We start from the raw sequence: 7,096 nt of genomic DNA on the forward strand, positions 1-7,096 counted from the left end.
CCTATGCTAGGAGCTTTTTGGATGAGTTTTTAGGTTTTTTTTTGGTATACAGTTAAATCATCAGTAAACAGTGACAGTTTGACTTCCTCTTTATCGATTCGGAGGCCCATAATTTCTTTCTCTTGTCTGATTGCTCTTGCTAGGACTTCCAGTACTATGTTGAATAGAAATGGTTACAGTGGGCATATTTGTGTTGTTCCAGTTCTCAGGGGGAATGCTTTCAACTTTTACCCATTCAATATAATGTTGGCTGTGGGTTTGTTATAGATGGCTTTTATTACCTTAAGGTATGTCCCTTTTATGCCAATTTTGCTGAGGATTTTAGTCATAAAGGGGTATTGGATTTTGTCAAATGCTTTTTCCAAATATTTTGATATGATCATGTGATTTTTGTTTTTTAATTCTGTTTATATCATGTATCATATTTATTGACTTACGTATGTTAAACCATACTTGCATCCCTGGTATGAAACCCACTTGATCATGGTGGATTATCTTTTTGATATGCTGTTGGATTCGAATAGTGAGTATTTTGTTGAGGATTTTAGCATCTGTGTTCATCAGGGATATTGGTCTGTAGTTTTCCTTTTTTTGTTATGTCATTTCCTGGTTTTGGTATTAGGGTGATATTGGCTTCATAAAATGATTTAGGGAGGGTTCCCTCTTTCTTTGTCTTTTGAAATAGTGTCAATAGAATTGGTGCCAATTCTTTGAATGTCTGATAGAATTCAGCTATAAATCTATCTGGTCCTGGACTTTCTTTTTTTGGCAATTTTTAAAAGTACAATTTTAATCTTGCTGCTTGTTATTTATTCAGAGATTCTGTATCTTCCTTGTTTAATATAGGAGGGTTGTATATTTCCAGGAATTTATCCATCTCCTCTAGGTTTTCTAGTTTATGTGCATAAGGTGTTCACAGTAGCCTTGAATAATCTTTTGTATTTGTGTAGTATCAGTTGTAATATTTCCCGTTTTTTTTTCTAATTGAGTTTATTCGAGTCTTCTCTCCTTTGTTATTTTTATTCTGCTGGGTTTGGGTTTGGGTTGTTTTTGTTTCCCTAGTTCCACAAGGCATGACCTTAGATTGTCCACTTGTGCTCTTTCAGACTTTTTGATGTAGGCATTTAATGCTACAAACTTTCCTTTTAGTATCATTTTTGCTGTATACCAGAGGTTTTGATAGGTTGTGTCACTATTATTGTTCAGTTCAAAGAATGGTTTAATTTCCATCTTGATTTCATTGTTGGCCCAATGATCATTCAGGAGTAGGCTATTTAATTTCCATGTATTTGCATGGTTTTGAGGGTGCCCTTTGGAGTTGATTTCCAATTTTTTTCCACTGTGGTCTGAGATTACTTGATATAATTTTGATTTCCTTACATTTACTGAGACTCGTTTTATGATCTATCATATGGTCTATCTTGGAGAATGCTCCATGTGCTGATGAATAGAATGTATATTCTGCAGGTGTTGGGTTGAATGTCCTGTAAATATCTGTTAAGTCCATTCGTTTTAGGGTATAGTTTAAGTCCATTGTTCCTTTGTTGATTTTCTGTCTTGATGACCTGTCTAGTGCTCTCAATGGAGTGTTGAAGTCCTCCACTATTATTGTCTTATTGTCTATTTCATTTCTTATGTCTAGTAGTAATTGTTTTATAAATTTGGGATCTCCAGTGTTAGGTGCATATATATTTAGAATTTTGATATTTTCTTCTTGGACTAGTCCTTCTATCATTATATAATGTCCTTCTTTGTCTTCTTTAACTGTGTTGCTTTAAAGTTTGTTTTGTCTGATATAAGAGTAGCTACTCCTGCTTGCTTTTGGTGTCCATTTGCATGGAATATCTTTTTCCACCCCTTTACTTTTTTTTTTTTTTTAAGTTTATGTGAGTCCTTATGTGTTAGGTGAGTCTCCTGAAGACAGCAGAAACTTGGTTGGTGAATTCTTATCTGTTCTGCCATTCTGTATTTTTTAAGCGGAGCATTTAGGCCATTTGCATTCAATGTTAGTATTGAGGTATGAGGTACTATTCTGTTTGCCATGCTGTATTTATTGTGCTATTTGTTGCCTGAATAACTTGTTTTTTTGTTGTTGTTGTTGTGTTTTTTATATAGGTCCTGTGAGATTTATGCTTTAAGGAGGTTCTATTTTAGTGTATTTGGGGGATTGGTTTCAAGATTTAGAGCTCCTTTTAGCAGTTCTTTTAGTGCTGGCTTGGTAGTGGTGAATTATCTCAGCATTTGTTTGTCTGGAAAACACTGTATCTTTCCTTCATTTATGAAGCTTAGTTTCACTGGAAACAAAATTGTTGGCTGATAGTTATTTTGTTTAAGGAGGCTAAAAACAGTACCCCAAACTATTCTAGCTTGTAGGGTTTCTGCTGATAAATCTGCTGTTAATCTGACAGGTTTTCCTTTATAGGTTACCTGATGCTTTTGCCTCACAGCTCTTAAGATTCCTTCCTTTGTCTTGACTTTAGATAACCTGATGACTATGCGCCTAGGTGATGATCTTTTTGGAATGAATTTCCCAGGTGTTCTTTGAGTTTCTTGTATTTGGATAGCTAGAGCTCTAGAAAGGCTGGGGAAGTTTTCCTGGATTATTCCTTCACATGTATTTCCCAAATTTTTAGATTTCTCTTCTTCCTTGGGAACACCAATTATTCTTAGGTTTGGACATTGAACATAGTCTCAAACTTTTTGAAGGCTTTGTTCATTTTTTAAAATTCTTTTTTCTGTGTCTTTGATGAATTGAGTTAATTCAAAAGCCTTGTCTTCAAGGTCTGAAGTTCTTTCTTCTGCTTCTTCAATTCTATTGCTGAGACTTTCCAGTGCATTTTGCATTTCTCTAATATGTCGTTGATTTCCAGAAGTTATTGTTTTTTATTTATGTTATCTATTTCACTGAAAATTTTTCCTTTCATATCCTGTGTCATGTTTTTTTATTTCTTTAAGCTGGATTTCACCTTTCTGTGGTGCGACCTTGATTAGCATAATAGTTGACCTTCTGAATTCTTTTTCCAGCAAGTCAGAGATTTTATCTTGGTTTGAACTCACTGCTTGTGAGCTGGTATGATCTTTTGTGGGTGTTGAAGAACATTGTTTTGTCATGTTACCAGAATTGTTTTTCTGGCTCCTTCTCATTTTGGTTAACTATGTCAGAGGGAAGATCTGGGATTCAAGGGCTGCTGTTCAGATTCTTTTGTCCCACAGTGTGCTCCCTTGATGTGGTGCTTTCCCTTCCCCTACGAATGGGGCTTCCTGAGAGCCAAAATGCTGTGATTGTTTTTGCTCTTCTAGGTCTAGCAACCCAGCAGAGCTACGGGCTCTGGGTTGGTACTGGGGAGTATCTGCTAGGAGTCCTATGATGTGATCCATCTTGAGGTCTTACATCTGTGGATACTAGCACCTGCTCTGGTGGAGGTAGCAGGGGAGTGAAGTGGACTCTGTGAGGTTGTGTTTTTGTTTAGTGCACAAGTTTTGTGTTGGTTGGCCTCCAGCCAGGAGGTGGCACTTTTAAGAGTGCATCAGCTGTGGTCCTGTAAGGAGGATGCAAACTTGCCCTAGGGATATCTGGTTAAGTATTCAGGTTTCTCAGGTGGTGAGCAGTGCCTTAGAGCTCCCAGGAGATTATGACCTTTGTCTTCAGCTACCAGGGTGGATAGAGAAAGACCATCCAATGGGGGCAGGGATAGGCATGCCTGAGCTCAACCTCTCCTTGGGCGGGGATTTCTGTGTCTGCTGTTGGGGTTGGGGGTGTGCTTCCCAGTCCAACGAACTTACATTCCCACGGGGATTATGGCTGCCTCTGCTAAGTCATACTGGTTGCCAAGGAAGTGGGGGAAAGACAGCAGTCACAGGCCTCAACTTGCTCCCACACAGCCCACAGTCCTAAAGGTCAGTCTCACTGCCACCAAACTTCCCCCAACAGCACCCAGTCTGTTTCCAGGAAGCTGGTGACCAGGGCTGAGAACTTGCCCCATACCAGGAGCCTCCCAGTTGAAAAAGCAAGCAGACTCAGTTTTTTGGTGTCTCAGGGAGCTTGAGCATCTGGAGATTTTTTTGTTTGTTTTTCATTTCAATATACTTTGTGTTATAGCTTTATAACAGTCCAGCACTTATCCACCCTTCCCCTCCCTCCCTCCTCCCTCCTCCTCCCTCCTTCCCTCCCCTCCTTATTCCTTCCTTCCTTCCTTCCTTCTTCCTTCCTTCCTTCCTTTCTTTCTTTCTTTCTTTCTTTCTTTCTTTCTTTCTTTCTTTCTTTCTTTCTTTCTTTCTTTCTTTTCTTTCTTCTTTTCTTTTCTTTCTTTCTTTTCTTTCTTTCTTTCTTTCTTTCTTTCTTTCATTTTCTTTCTTCCTTTCTTCCTTTCTTCCTTTTCTTTTCTTTCTTCTTTTTCCTGTCCTTCTGTGTCCATTCCTTCCTTCCTTCCTTCCTTCCTTCCTTCCTTCCTTCCTTCCTTCCTTCCTTCCTTCCTGTGGGTTCTCACTCTGTCACCTAGGCTGGAGTGCACTGGCATAATTATAGATCACTGCAGCCTTGAGCTCCTGGGCTCAGGCAATCCTTCTTCCTCAGCCTCCTGAATAGCAGGAACTATAGGTACACACCACCATACCCAGCTATTTTTTCCTACCTTTTCAATGGACAGAGCTAGAAAAATAGATTGTGATTTTATACTCATATTTTCATTCAAATTTATGAGTTTTACTTAATTTCTTTAATTTTATGTAATTTTAATCTGATGCTGAAAATCATAGGTTTTTATAGTGCAAATATGATTACTTCTTTACTATATGCACTTTCAAAACAATAATATAAATATATTATTGCTAACAAAGTGTTTACAAATGTAATTTAAGTATCCTCTGCCGTTATTTTTTTAAAATGTTTTGTCCTTAGGGTGCATCCCACTGGGGATGTATAACCAACCTACTGTGTGTGAAAGTCTCTTGAAATAATTACTTTTGTGGTTATGCCAAAGCCTGATATATAATTAAACTTATTCATTTCATTTTTAACAGTTGATTTTCCAACTTAATTTTATTTTATAATTACATAAGACATTTACATTACAATGCAAAAACAAAAACAAGGTACGTTAGAAGAAGTCTAGCTTCTCTCTCTATCCCTTGTGTCCTGCTCTCTCTCTCTTTCTCTCTCTCCTTATAGGTAACTACTTTTTAAAAATAGCTTTTCATTTATTCTTCCATTGTATCTTTTTAAAAATATAAGCAAATATAGATATAGATATCCATAATTCATAACTTTTCTCACTTTCTTATATAAACCTAGTATAATTTAACACACTGTTTTGCACCCCACTTTTTTTACAAAACAATATATCCTTGAGATCACTCCATAGTAGTATATAGAGCTCTACCTCATTTCTTATGGCTGCAAGGTGCTCCATTGTGTGGACATTTCAGTTTATTTACATAGTCCGTTATTGACAAACATTTGGAGTGTTTCCAGTGTTTTATTATTTTAAATAGTACTGCATTGAATAGCTTTCAGGATATGCCATTTTATATTTTTGACAGTGTATCTTTGGGATAGACTCCCAAAGGAGGGATTGCCGGGCCCACGGGTAAATAAATAGGTTGTTAAATCTGACCAAATTCTCCTCTATAGGAAGTGTATCATCCTGCATTCCCTCCAGACATGTAGGAAAGGGCCTACTTTCCCACTGCCCAACAGAGCGATCTTACTAAATTTTTGGATTTTTTCCAATTTGAGAAGTAAAAAATTGTATCAAAACATAAGTTTAATTTGCGTTTTTTATATTTCAAATGTTTAAGAAATATTTGCATTTATTTTACTGTAAACTGTCTTGTAATATCTCTTGCCTGTTTTTCTATAAGGTTATGGCAAAAGGATTTTTGAGAATGTAAAGAGTGGCCCCATGTGTCATTCTTTGCTGTAAAGATAAGGTCCAGGTGGATAATATTTACAAATAAGGTACAAAGAACAAAAAGAGCATCAGCTAGGTGGGATAAAGGACTTGCTAAAGTTAAATCAATACTTTATCTGTATCTTGTCATCATAAAATTGAATTCTTTACTAGTTTGCTTGCACAAAATTCTCTTGAGACATCCTACCTTTAAAAGATTGGTATTTTCCCCTCTGATATGTAACCCTTAACCTTGGAACAATGTTAATGGCAATGGTTGTTTCACTATGTTTGTCCCAGGAAATTGAAATTGCTTGTCAACCTTGTAATATTTAACCCACTGACAATCGCAAAGATATTGTTGCCATTTTCCCAACTGATGTATACATTTGTATATTTTCTTGCTAATCAGACAAGTATCTTTATTTAGTTTTAGTTCTTTTCTTTTCTTTGTGTAGATCTATGGAAGTAACAAAATGATGTTTAGAGCAGATTCATTATTAAATGCCAAAGGAAAATCTTATAATATTATTTAAAAATCTGTTATAACATTTTTTGCTACATTATATTCTGTGGCTCAGCCAATTTCTTAAATCGTTTTATCTTTTAATTTGTCTGCTTATTTCAGAGTTTAAATTTCCTCAAATTCTGTTCTGTACAAAGCAGATACTATTTTAAATTAACTTGTTTCCTATAGTAAATCTTTTTCAAAAGTATGCTCATCGCCTACCACTTCCTTCACTTTTTTTTTCCTTTTGTTTTATGCTTCAGCACAATTTCATTTGCTTTGTATTGATTTCAAGTTATATTAACTCATTTTTGAATAAGGAGGTTGTATCTCAGTTTGAAGCCTCCAAAACATATGAGTGGATTCTCTTTGTATTCTTTATCTGTGTGCTGTTATAACGATCATATCCTATTTTAAACTGAATGACTAATTGATATAAATTTAAATTAGTATTGTGATACAATTGGCAGAAATATATGGGAAAGGAACTGAAATTCTTAGTAATTCCAGTAAGCATACTTGTTTGATCATTTCAATAGGGATTTGAGAAGAGGTATTTTAGTGCCTTTGTTCAAGTTCTGCACTTACTTTAAAGACAGTTTGTAAACTTTTTGGCAACAGTTCTTTAGGTAAAGCTAACTAATAAATGTTTGAGAAAACTAACTGTGCTTTTTGAGACTGAGTTATTGTCAGAACATTT

This window comes from Papio anubis, chromosome X (genome assembly GCF_008728515.1).
Source record: "Papio anubis isolate 15944 chromosome X, Panubis1.0, whole genome shotgun sequence".
In the NCBI taxonomy this organism is placed as follows: Eukaryota; Metazoa; Chordata; class Mammalia; order Primates; family Cercopithecidae; genus Papio; species Papio anubis.